Source organism: Rattus norvegicus, chromosome 15, assembly GCF_021556685.1.
Source record: "Rattus norvegicus strain SHRSP/BbbUtx chromosome 15, alternate assembly SHRSP_T2T, whole genome shotgun sequence".
NCBI lineage: Eukaryota > Metazoa > Chordata > Mammalia > Rodentia > Muridae > Rattus > Rattus norvegicus.
Genome location: NC_141548.1, coordinates 70,050,650 through 70,064,069, shown reverse-complemented (window position 1 = coordinate 70,064,069; position 13,420 = coordinate 70,050,650). Strand labels below are relative to the sequence as shown.

The 13,420-nt window shown below is 37.7% G+C and overlaps 1 long non-coding RNA gene across 9 annotated transcripts in view; it reads left to right on the top strand.

Moving 5' to 3' along the window:
- Positions 1–13,420, top strand: part of LOC148001081 (uncharacterized) — a 138,803-nt gene that overhangs the window by 23,606 nt on the left and 101,777 nt on the right. For all 9 annotated transcript variants that reach the window (XR_015638391.1, XR_015638394.1, XR_015638386.1 and 6 more), the window contains exons 3-4: positions 12,608–12,896; positions 13,063–13,216. This is a non-coding gene — a long non-coding RNA (uncharacterized LOC148001081). The remainder of the gene's footprint in view (positions 1–12,607; positions 12,897–13,062; positions 13,217–13,420) is intronic.

Genomic DNA, 13,420 nt, shown 5'->3' with positions numbered 1-13,420 from the left:
ATGGGGTGCTGCCTATGAGCTCTCTGTGGCGGCAGCAACCAGGAAGATCTGCGCCGCCCTTTCCGGGAGCCTCCGTGCACCAGGGTTCCAGATGGCGTTTGGTGTTTTCCTCTGGTGTCCGAGATGTGTGTGCAGAGTGCAGTCTCTTCTGGTTTCCCAGGCGTGTCTGCCTCTCTGAAGGTTTAGCTCTCCCTCCCACGGGATTTGGGTGCAGAGAACTGTTTATCCGGTCTGTTTCCTTCAGGTTCCGGCGGTGTCTCAGGCCCAGGGGTTCTGCCGCTCCTGGGCCCTCCCCCCGGGAACCCAGAGGCCCGTATACAGTTTCCTCTTGGGCCAAGGATGTGGGCAGGGGTGGGCAGTGTTGGTGGTCTCTTCTGCCCTGCAGCCTCAGGAGTGCCCACCTGACCAGGTGGTGAGGTCTCTCTCCCATGGGGTTTGGGAGCAGAGAGCTGCTGCGGGCCGGGAATCGCGGGTTTGGGACTCCCCCTCACTTTTTTTTCTATTAAATTCAGTGTATCTGGTTTTATGTTGAGGCCCTTGATCCACTTGGACTTGAGCTTTATACAAGGTGACAAATATAGATCTATTTTCAGTTTTCTACATACAGACCACTAGTTAGACCAGCCCCATTTATTGAACATGCATTCTTTTTTTTCCACTGTATATTTTGGCTTTTCAACAAAGATCAAGCATCTATAAATGTGTGAGTTTATTTCTGGGTCTTCAGTTCTATTCCTTTAATAATGAAGATGCTATGATGTGCTTATAGACCAGAGCCTAATATGATTGCCCAAGAAGCAGCTGACAAAGACAGACACAGATACTTACACCTAACCACTGGACTGAAGTCATGGACCCCTGTGGTTGAAGCAGGGAAAGGCTGAAAAAAACTGAGGATAGTGACCCCATAGAAAGATGACTAATTAATATTTTTCAGACAATGACCCACCAACTAGGCAACACATAAGAGCTTGTCCAAGGCTCACACATGCACATAGCAGAGCAATGTCCTAATTGGCCTCAGTGTAGAAGATTAGCCTAACCCTACAGAGACTCAAGGCTCCAGGGAGTGAGGAGACCTGGTGGAATGGAGGCGTTTTCTTGGAGACAGGGGTAAGTAGGAATGGGAGGAGGAACTGTGGGAAGGCAGACCAGGAGTGGGTTAAAGACTGGGATATATATATCTATATATCTATATATCTATATATCTATATATCTATCTATCTATCTATCTATCTATCTATCTATATATATATACATATATATATATATATATAGTGCATCTATTAAATGCATTTATTCCAGAATCATTCAACATTTACTTTTTAAAAAATAAAAACATTTTATTGTATAACTATCATATTGCTCTATGATCCTTGTTACCTCACTTTAAAAATCTGTACAACTCAATCCATTATCGCTTTTTTGATATAACTTTTGTAAGAAATTTGTTACAAAATATATATCACAAAATATATAAAACATATATGTAACATGAAAAATTATGCCAATTTGCGACAGTTACATGTGTGTGTGTGTGTGTGTGTGTGTGCGCGCGTGCATGTGTATGTGTTTACACATGGGTATGAGTATGTTTAAGTGCACTTGTATGTTTACATATGTTTGTTCATATATCTTTGTACATGTATGTGTGTGTGTTCATGTGTGTCTATGTCTTTATGTGTGTCTATATCAGATAATGGTAAGAAATATACTTTTGACTTTCTTGCTTTGACTGTCAAAACAATCTAAGACTAATTAAGTAATCTCAGTTATATTGACAGAGACTACTCTGTTTCTTAGCAACTTTATAGATTATGAGGTTTGATCCAAATAGCCACTGCCTTCAGCTTGTAAAATCAATTAAAGGGGTTGGGGATTTAGCTCAGTGGTAGAGAGCTTGCCTAGGAAGCGCAAGAACCCTGGGTTCGGTCCCCAGCTCCGAAAAAAATGAACCAAAAAAAAAATCAATTAAACACCTAACTGTACCCGAATAGTCCCAATGACCGGTAACGTTTCTCTTGATTCCTTTCCTTAACTTCTCTGTTCAGCTCCAACACAACATTCCTGGGTTTTCCAATGCTGGTAAACAGCAATGCAGTAAATCTGGAGTCATCCTTGCCCTAAGGCATTCTTAGGTACCAGATCACAGGTTTCAGCTTAAAGTCAGGTTTCTGGTTTGCAGAGTTGTTTTTATTTTTTTCTTCTTTTTGCAGTGCCTGGAATCCAGCTAAATTAACTCGAATCAAGGTACCAAGTACGCTATCTATAAAATTATACTCTGGTATAAAGGAGATTTACTTTCTGATATTTTGCTTATCATTACATAATCTGGAGAGAGGAGCAATTTCAATAATTTTAGCACTGAAAAGCATTTGTCTAAGGAACAAAGCTATAAGATGTCGGTAGAATGTATGACAAGGAGCCTGAAAACAAAAGAAATTTAGACTTAATTCACATTCCTATTCCATATTTTCATTTTTTATTTATGAATTACCTATTCATATGCCTGACTTCAGATGTTTTCAGGGTGGGTAGATGGTTGAGTGTTGATTTTATTAAAGTAGCTGACTGTAAAACATGTTTCTGAAAATCACACTAACTTGGAAATGGTATTTTAATGCTGTTGGCTGAATTCTGATGTTAAAACTAATTTTTGAAAGCAATAAAGTAGAAAACATACATATTTCTTAGTTGTGGTGTGCTTTACTCTGTCAGAATGTACGTGATTAGCCTTTCAAAATGTCAGGCATGTGTTACATTTTACTACCTATACAGTATCAGCTACCTAGATGTGTGTTCATTGCATATATTTTCCACTAACAACTGATGTCTACTAATGGTGGTTTCACTGTTTAATGCAAGCACTTTTGTCAACAAAGATATTATCAAACTTTATCTATTATTGACCTCCAAAACTCCATACTATTCAACAGGTATCCACTGAAGAGTTAAAGTATATTGATGACTGGGGCAAGAAAATGAGGAGAAATACAATTCTAGTACAATAAAAGAAAAATAACTCAGAAAATCACAGACTTATCAATCAGTTGATGCTTGTATTTATATGATTACTAATAAAATGCACATATACATAAAGAATTCTTCAGTCATCCTTGGAGCATGAAAATATATTATACATATATTATATATACATATGAGTGTGTGTGTGTGTGTGTGTGTGTGTGTGTGTGTGTGCGCACACGCAGGCATTGTACATAGATTTTGACAGGTGCTTAGTCTTATGCAAAAAAGTAAAATAAATCACAAGCAAGGTAAATAAAGCACTTAATGACTTAAGATACATACTTAAACATTTATATGAATAAAGTGTAATGTGGAGAGAAAGGTTAAGACTTGAGCTCTTCATCTATCTAATATCTATTTATGGTGAATAGAAAAGTGTTGCATTATTTTCAGTAAAGTTTTAGGCATATTGCTATTTCACTCACTATATTTTCAGCATAGTCTGAGTCTACCAAATGCAAAGACTGTGTGGAGTGGCTTCTGCAAGCCACCCCACACTCTGTTGTGGCTGTTCTTGGAGTGATTCCCAGAACTGACGGTGTCTTCAGTAGGAGTCACATACACAGATCTCAGCAATGAAACTAGTTGAGGGACAGGATGTTATTACAAAGAGATAATCTGTAAAATGTTTCAAATATCAGTAACAGCCAAAAGGAAAAAGAACTGGCAGTTAATCAAATGTCAAAGCAGCATCGTGTAAAGCCAGTTCTGTCCTCGGGAAAGTACATGTGGTTCTTTGTGCTTCAATCAAGCTTCAGAGTCTGAAGATGAAAATATATGACGTATGCTTCTCACAGTGGAAGCTTTAATCAAGTGCCAAATAATGACAGTTATTCTTTTTTAAAGAAAGAGTTTAGGAGGACAAATACGTGTTTACATTTCTAGAAATGAAATAGTAGAAAAAGTGAAATATAGTCAAATGCTATTTTTGAAAGTTTATATTTTGATTAATTTAGCTCATTAAAATCTATATTTATTTCTTCAGAATGTGAATCCAATTATGTCCCCTCTATTCTTGTAACACTGACATGACTGGCCAATGACTTACGTATGTCAGGGCTTCCATCATTCTCAGCATCTCTGAACCTACATTCTCCTCACCCATGCTTCTTAATGCACATACTCTCCTTTATTACTCAACTTAGGTGTCTTCAATGCCTGACGCTACCTTGGATCTGAAGCCACTTATGTAGAAATTGCTAGAAGGTTCTTTCCTTTCTTGTCAAGTTGATCATTATGTCTCCATTAACTAAATCATTACTTCTTTCAACAAAAGAATCAGTCGAGCTGCTCCACTATCAAAACTCACAGAAAGCTATTTCTCTGTATTTTGCCACCATTACAATTTTTCCGATAGGACATGAATTTCACGTCACTGTTGTCTATTGCACTATTTTGTAAATCAAAAAACTCATAAATGTTTTCTGAGGGAATGAATAATGGAAATAGTGGGTCACTATTTCAGAATAATCAACAAAATTGCTAGATAAGTTACTACAAATGCAATGAAAAGGTAATCTATCCTAAGTAAATTAGAGCTCCCAGATACTAATTTAGTTTTTATTCCATGTTTAGAAGCTTTTTCAGCCACCCACTAATCATTATGGTTCACAGTAACAGATCTGTATGGTGTACTAACAGCATCCTATCTTTCTAGAGGCAGAATAAATGCAAGCGAGATTTCAATCTTTACAACAGATTGCCTAAATCAGCATAGAGTGCAAAAGGAAACAGGCACCAGTACTTGCTATATTAACTCTCACATCATTAGTACTCACAAGCACCAGGAAAAAAGACCATGAGGATGGCTTTAAAAAACAAACAAAAATAATAAATTCTGCAATAAAGCTTTCAAAATATTCTGGATGCATACGGCTGTACTGGCCCAGTGAGGTTGCTTTTTATGAATACATATTTCACAAAATCTGGAAAATATAAAAACCATTAGTACTAATAACAACACTTGAATACTGTTATTCAAATGTGCTATCTTAAAAGTTTCAAGTTAAGCACGCTAAGCTGCTTATTATTAACATCGGGACCTGCTTACTGTCATAAGAGCCAGAGGCTTTAAAGTGTAATTAACAACACAATTAACCCTCATCAAAAATGTTAACAAAGCACAATGAGAAGAAGAGAGAAAGTATTAGAGCGGCTGTAATGGATAGATAGCATTAACAACAAAAAAATATAGACATTCGACAGAAGTGACAACAACCTTACAGAAGTTTGTCTGTTGAGCCATCTGTTTCTAGAAATCAAACTTGTCAGAGGTCCAGGGGTCTGCAAGATTAGTATAGAATCAAGTATATAATTTAATGTATCAACCAGAACAACCAGGATATGTACAAATGTGACAAAGCACTTTGAAACAGCCATGCCTTCAAAATTACTTATTAATGATAGATCTGTAATTCTCAATACCCATGTGCCTCAGAACTAGGTTTTGTTAGGTCCAAATCTGTGAATCTCTAAAATAACCCAAAGTTACAATTATGTAGTTCAAAATTACTATAATATATATTTTATGCTATATTTGATTAGTTGACTCATATTTTACTAGAAGATATAAACCTAGTAATTAAGAATGGTAAAAAGGTATGAAAGGCTCTAGACATTCATAATAATCTCAAAACTATTCCATATGACTTGAAAATTCTAGTTTCAAGTTAACATGCTGTAGACATAACTGAAGTGAAAAAAAGTAAGGCTCCCAATGCCATATTTATATATAGTTGCAGAAAAATAAGTGGGAAATGTGGTATGAATGTGTGTGTTGATATTAATATATACATGTTGCAAATATATCTTTAGCTGACATGCTAAATAACTCAATGAGAAGACATGCTAATGCCAATTCCCATCACTTTAAAACTGCGTGTTTCTAATTGACTTTGAGTTTTATACTCTGATTAGTTCATGTGGTGCTTTGTATATGTTTATAATTATACTAAATGCACTTTAAATTAATATATAGTTTTAAGGTGCTACCTTATAGCTAACTCTTGTCCAGTTTTTGTTGTCCAAACAAAGGTCACCTTCATTTTTGCTTCCTTCAAGATACAGAGAATACAGGAGGGATGTAGGTCAACGAGTAGAAGTGACCTCATATATCATGCTTTCCCTCATGTATCATGGTTTCTTTCATGTATCATGCTTTCCCTCATGTATCATGCTTTCCCTCATGTATCATGCTTTCCCTCATATATCATGTTTGGCTGATTGCTATTAGCCACAGTTTCATGTACCAAAAATTCAGTCCCCCAGGTGCCATTGTTACAGTGGTAGAACCTTTGAGAGGTAAGGCTTAGCATTATGTAATTAGATATTAAGAGCTATGTTTTCACAAGTGGATTAATATTACTTCAAGGGAGTTGGGTCAGATCTCCTGAAGTGCTCAGTATTTGGGTGAGCAGGTGGCTATAAAGCACAATTACTGTACTTTCTTAGAATTTATGAAGCAGACTATTCTTTTGCTTGTTCTCCCTTGTGGCATTACTCAGCCAAAGCACCTTTACAAAGATGCTGTCACCGTGCTTTTTGTACAATCATCTACCAGAATCAACCAAATGAACTTCTTTTCTTGACATGTTATCTAGTATTAGTGATTTTTGCTATAACAATACACAGTGGATCAAGGTATCATGCAAATGTTACATCGTTACAATGGAGAAACTGTTCTAAACCTTATCTAAACTAACTATTAAAATCCTATAATTTCCTAAAGTTATTTAAGGCATCTCAACATCAAAAATATTACATTATAGATCCATAGTTTTCTATAGTTATTTTAAAAATCTCAACATCAGGAATATTATATTATTCATTCTATATGTGATAGAATAAGAAAAGGGGACAATAGTTTTTTTTCACATTTAAGAGATTTATTTCCTCTCTTCATTTATTGGATATGAACAAAGAACCTAATTGTTCACATGAGAACTCTTCAACACTTTATGACCACATCAGAAGTAAGAGTAATGTTCAGTGACGAGAATCAGAAAGTTGATGACAAATTTCTATGGGTCCATGACCAGCTTCTCCCTAGGGCCTCCCTAATACTTTGTGGTCTTCTGATATGTTTCTTATCTTTGTAGTTCGTTTAATCACAGTTTCTTATATTTGAGAGACCCTAAGTGGCATATAGTATGCAAAAGATAAACTGAGTCCAAGATGCAGATCCAGAATATATTGGACAATGCTTAGCTTCTTTGAGTCTAAATTATAGGATGGCCGTCTTGTGTTTTTTGGCTAATTCCACTTATAAGGGAGTACAAACCATTAATGACCTATTGGGTCTGGGTTACCTCAATCAGGATGATATTTTCTACTTATATCCATTTGCCTGCAAAATTCATAGTTTTTGTTTTTAATAGTTGGGAAGTTTTCCATTTTGTAAAAGAACCAAATTTTTGTTATCCATTCATCAGTCAAGGGACATCTGGATTGTTTACAGTTTCTGGCTATTACAAATAAAGCTGCTATGAACAAGAAATACCCAAGCAAGGATGCTTGAATCTCACTTAAAAGAAGAGATAACATAGCATAGGAAGCAGATGGAGGGAGGAAACTGGGTGAGAGGGGGGAATAAGGAGAGGAATGGGGGCTTGAGGATCAGGTGTGTGGAGACACAGGAGAGATGTCCAGAGGCCCAGGAGAATGAAATGAAACTTGAGAGTTGACAGGGATGGGGGTAGGATGGAAGCATCTTAAAGATGTGCCAGTCATTTGAAATGGGAGGAGCTTCCAGGAGTCTATGCGGGTTGACTCTAGCTCAGTCTCCTTGCAGTGGGGGATATGAAACCTGAAGTACCACTTCCTGGAGTCTGACGGGACTCCCAGTGAAGGGATAAAGACAACAAGCCACTCACAAAACTTTCAACTCAAAAATTGTCCTGTCTAAAATAAATGCAGAGACAAAGATAGAGCAGAGACTGAGGGATTGGCCACCCCAAAACTAACCAAACTTGAGACTCATCCCATGGGCAAGGTTCAATCCCAGACACTGTATTATGCTTACAGACAGGGACCGAGCATAACTGTCCTCTAGGGACCTCCACCCAACAGCTAATGGAAACAGATACAGAGACCCACAGCCAAACATTGGAGCTCAGGGAGTCTTGTGGAAGAGCTGGACAAAGTATTGATAGACCAAGAGGGGATAAGACCTCCACAGCAAGACCAATAGAGTCAACTACTCTGGCCCCTTTGGAACTGAACCCCTAATCAAAATGCATACATAGGATGGACAGAGGCCCCCTGTAAATATGTAGCAGATATGCACCTTGGTCTCCATCTAAATCCTTTGCCTGCCTGTGGATCTGTTTCCCTAACTGAGCTACCTTGTATGGCCTCAGTTGGAGAGGACGTACCTATTCCTATAGAGACTTGATGAGCCAGGGTGAGGTGATACCCAGCATGAGGGGCTCTTCACTCGCAGAGGAGAAGGGAAGAGAGGATGGGAGATTTAAGTGTGTGAGGGCGGGACCAGGAATAATGAGGGTCAGGGATACAGAAATAAATTGAATGAATAAATAAATTGATGGAAACAAAACTGTATAATGTTGTTTCTGTCATTAAAGTTTGCAAACAAGAAAAGGAAGACAAAATAAAAATTATATATTTCAACCCTAGCCCAATTACTGCAAATGAATATAAAAGTACAATTAAATCTTTTAGGAATCAGGCATAATGAGTTCAAGCAATAGGAGAGTAAAACACTTCCCTATCTAATTTCTCAAAATGTTAGGTTGTGACTATTGAGTCTCACTTAAACTACTTTTCTTTTTCTAGCTAAGACTTCTGTATAAATTGGCCTGTTTATAAGGCAATGGGTACTCACACATCAGGCATCTTTGTAAATGTTACTTCAATTACTCTTGATTTATCAAGCTCTTTATACACTTGATAGCTTTTATTACTAGTCTGTAAGTATTTATTTATTTATTTGCTTGTCTCCATCCACAGACATACGTTTATAAATTCAGTGTTGATGGGGAAATTTCTCAGTATTAAATTATCAACAAAGAGAATGGTGACTGGCTCACAGTAGGCAATCAATGAATATGTGTTGACTAAATGAGTGAACGAGCTAATAAATGAATAGTTTATAAAAAAACATGAGGGACTTGGTTTCGTAATAGCCCTCTGGATAGTATTTGGAGGGGATTTTTCTATTAAAATCCCAATTTTATTTTAGTTGTCACCTGGATTTAGCCGTCAGCCTGAAACATATCTGCATAAAATAACTTTCGTTAATTTTCTGTTCTTAAGTTCAGAGTTATATTTAGAGCAGCAAGGAGGTCTATAGAGAGTTTTTACAAGGGAAAGAATGAATCTAAATAAAATGAGGATTGTCAGAGAGATGGCTCTAAGTGGCCTATTGTACTATTTCAACCAAAACATTAGACCCCAGCATTTCCTTGATAAATAGCTGTGTGTTTTTCTGTGTACTTAACCTTACCTTTCAGTGGGAATCACAAGCATTTAACAATATAAAGACTGTAAGGCAGGTGCTGACACTCACTTTACATCTGCAGTTACCTAACTTTAATCCCACAAGAATCATATTGAGTCTAGCCAGCCCAACACAATGTTCCTTTTATTTATTTTTTAAAATGTATTTATTTATTTACACCCCACATGCTGCCCCCCCTCCTGGCCCAGTGTCACTTTCCCAATTCCCCTTCCCCTTTGAGGGGTTGCCCGCCACCCATATTCCCCTTCCCTGGCCATCAAATTTTTGCAGGTTTGGGCAGTTCTCCCCCACTGAGAGAAAACAAGGCAGCCCTCTGTTATCTATGGGACTAAGGTCTAGGTTCAGCCCTTTTTATCTCTTTCATTGGTCGTTTGAGAACACCCAGAGATGCGGGTTAGTTGACACTGTTGGTCTTCCTGTGGGGATCCTATCCCCTTTGGGACCCTCAATCCTTCCCTCCAACTCTTCCATAAGGGTCCCAGACCTCAGTCTAAAGTTTGACTGTGGGTATCTGATTCTGTTTCAGTCAGCAACTGGGTAGAACATCTTAGAGGACAGTTATGGAAGGCTCCTGTCTGTAAACACAACAGATTATCATTAATAGTGTCAGAAACTGGTGCTTGCCCAAGGCATGGGTCTCAAGTTGGGGCAGTTATTGGCTCACCATTCCTTCATTCTCTGCTCCATTTTTTTGTCCCTGAATTTCTTTTAGACAGGACAAATTTGGGGTAGAATGTTTTGTGGCTAGCTTGGTGTCCTTATCCATTTGCTGGGGGTTCATCTTGGCTACAGGAGGTGGCTTCCTCATGTTCCATGCCCTCACTGTTGAGCTTTTTGGCTAAGATCACTTGCATTGACTCCTGGGACACTCCACTATGCCAGAACTCTGGGATCTTCTAAAGATTTCTCCCACCCCCTAACCCCTAAATCCTACTTAGAAAGAACAAAATAGTCGTGGAAAACAAAGGAAAAGAGGGACCTGGGTGGGAGGAGGGAGGGGATAGGAATTGTGGGGCAGGAACAGGTGTGGGAAAAGACAGGAGAGAGGCTCAGAGGGTAGGAGAAAAATGTTCATTAATAATAATAATAATTTTTTTTACATTCCAGTCATTTCCCAAATTCGGGGAGCCCTATGATCAAATTAGGGGAAGGATTAAAAAAGCTGAAGGGGAGGGTACCCCATATGAAAGCCAGTAGTCTCAACTAAACCAGACCCCATGTAGCTCCTAGAGACTGAACCACCTACCAAGACCCCTGACACATATATATTATGAGAACATGGACTTGAGGACTCAGGGAAGGCGGAGTTCTGTTGGGGGAAGGGAGCATCCTCTCAGAGGCAAGGGGGAAGAGGAATGGGATGAGGAACAATGTCCCTTTTCCATGAACAGGAAGGTTCATAAAAAAAAAAAAAACAACTTCTGTAGTGTGCTATTCCACAATTAATTTTAGATTTAACAATAAAAATATTCTACCACTCCAATTCAATAAAATATTCAAATGCTGATCTTCTAGAGATACCTGTTGTCCTATTCTTGGTAAGAACAGTGATTTAATCAGTCACTCATGTAGCCACAATTCCATTAGTTCTCCTATATTCTGAAACTTTGAGAGTTGGATCTTTGTTGAGGTCACAGGGACTTTTCTGCTCAGCATTAGCAAACGTACTTCATGCTGAGAGAAGGCCCTTTTCCCATCATTCTTCAAGAAGCTCTCTTTGTTCTTTTTCTTTCTCACCTGCATACATTCATACATGTATATGTGTTCTCATATGTGTGCATGTGGGAGACAGAAAATGACACTGAGTGATGCCTAATATTTCCCCACCTTTCTTTTTGAGACTATATCTCTCACTGAATTAAGAACTCTCCCATTTGTCTAGAGTGGCTGACCAGCCAACCCTGGGATTCTGTTTCGACCTCTAACCCTGGCATTTGGACTGCAAATATAGGTTTCTATGCCTGGCTTTTTACTAGGGTTAAAGGTATCAAACTGAGATCCTCATGTTAATGTGACAAGCACTTTATGGAAAGAGCTATCTTCATAGTCCTGAGAGCCTGGTTTGGCATTAATTTTTTTTCATATACTTCTGGCATGACAATAAAGGATACTTAACCAACTTCATTCTTCTTAGTTGAATATCCACAGGGAAGTCCACATGAGGTATTGTGACTGAGATGCATGGATATCATCAATGCATATTCTTATCATTTATCCCCTATAGTGTACTTGAGTATGATTTCTTATAGATAACATCATTTTTTGATAGACTGTTCTTGTGCACATCGTTGCACTTCATGGCTCTATCAATTGGATATCTCTTACAAGTCATAAGGAATGTTCAGCACAAATGGTAGCATGCCAGTCAGTGATAAAATGATTATGTTCTACTTTGGCCCAGAAGCTGCTTATCTCGGAAGTAAAATTATGTAGTAAGAACAATCGAGATTTGCTCTGAAAGCATTAAGTTTGCATGCTAATGTGTATTGCACGCTTCAAAATAATTATTTCACTGATGTTTGAAGGTTTAGATATAAATATTAAATGTTTGAATGGATAGAAATGTGAATTACTGGCACATGAACATTACAACTTAACGAAATATGTGAATTATCACAATATATTCTCATATACATGTAACTAACACATGTCAATTTTTGATGTTAAATAATAGATGTATTACTACAACTATTCTTAAGAAAAGTAGGATCATTTAAATTTTGTCTTTTAAAACTCAGTGCTTTTAATCTAAATGATTCTATTTCATTTTGTATAACATATTTATCTACTAAAATGACAACTTTCCGTGATCTACATTACTGTTGACAGGCTATATATGGCATAATTAGCTGAGATTAAGAAAGAAATAGTAGGCTGTAAATTATTTGTAAAGGACAAGGTGCAGCCTGCTGTCATTTACTTCAGATTTATCCGACGACTTTCCATAATTTTGCATATGTCATCTAATTAAAAATCACAGAGTGGTTTGCTATAAAATATGTGTTGTAATTTTGTTTTATCTGCACTGGAACTTTCAAAGAGAAATTTGTTCATAGCAGATATGTTCAAAAAACATCCACTGTTTAACCCTTTTTTTTTCAGGTACTTTTTGGGTTTTCTCTATTGTGAAACTGAAGAGACTTCAGCTGGCACATTAGAATAGATCTGCCAGGGCTTTCAAAATCCAAATCATGCCTTCAAGACCATGGCTTCAGACTAGAACAAAATCCTTCACTCAAAACTTGTTCTTCAAAATAATGGTCTCTTGTTATCAAGTGTTTTCAATAAGAAGTTTGTCTACCCTCAATAGAAGAAGATGCACGAGTCCTGCCACAGCTTGATATGCCAAGGAGGTTGATATCCATGAGAGGTCTCCTTTGATGAAGAAAAAGTAAGTGCGAGGAGGGCGGCAGATAGTGCGAAGATATAGAGAGAGGGACTGGGAGGAGAGGAGGGAGGAGAAGTTCTGATCAGGACTTAGTGTAATTAATTTTTTAAAAAGTAAACTCTGTTACTCATCTTGTAAAAGGGATGTTTTTCTCTTGATGTGTGTTTAGCTGATCAGAATAAATCCCACTCATAAAAATTTATGGAACGCATGGAATACTGACTCCAAGACATTCCTGTTCATTTGCGCATGGGCAGACTGCTGGCAGTTAATCCCCCTGATTATGCAAAGACGGAATTATAGCGAGAATTACTGACGGGCTGGTAAGTTTGGATTTCCCACTTCAAAAGCGGTGAATTGTTTCCTTTATGTACTGTGACAAATGACCTACCTAGCTGCTTGGCCATGCAGAGAAGTTGGAAATAAGCAGAGGCATTGACAAGACTGCTGATACTGTTGAAAACTGATTACAAAAGTCAACTTTCACTGTAAACAGAGTTCTTCAGTATAATTAGATGCTTTTTCTA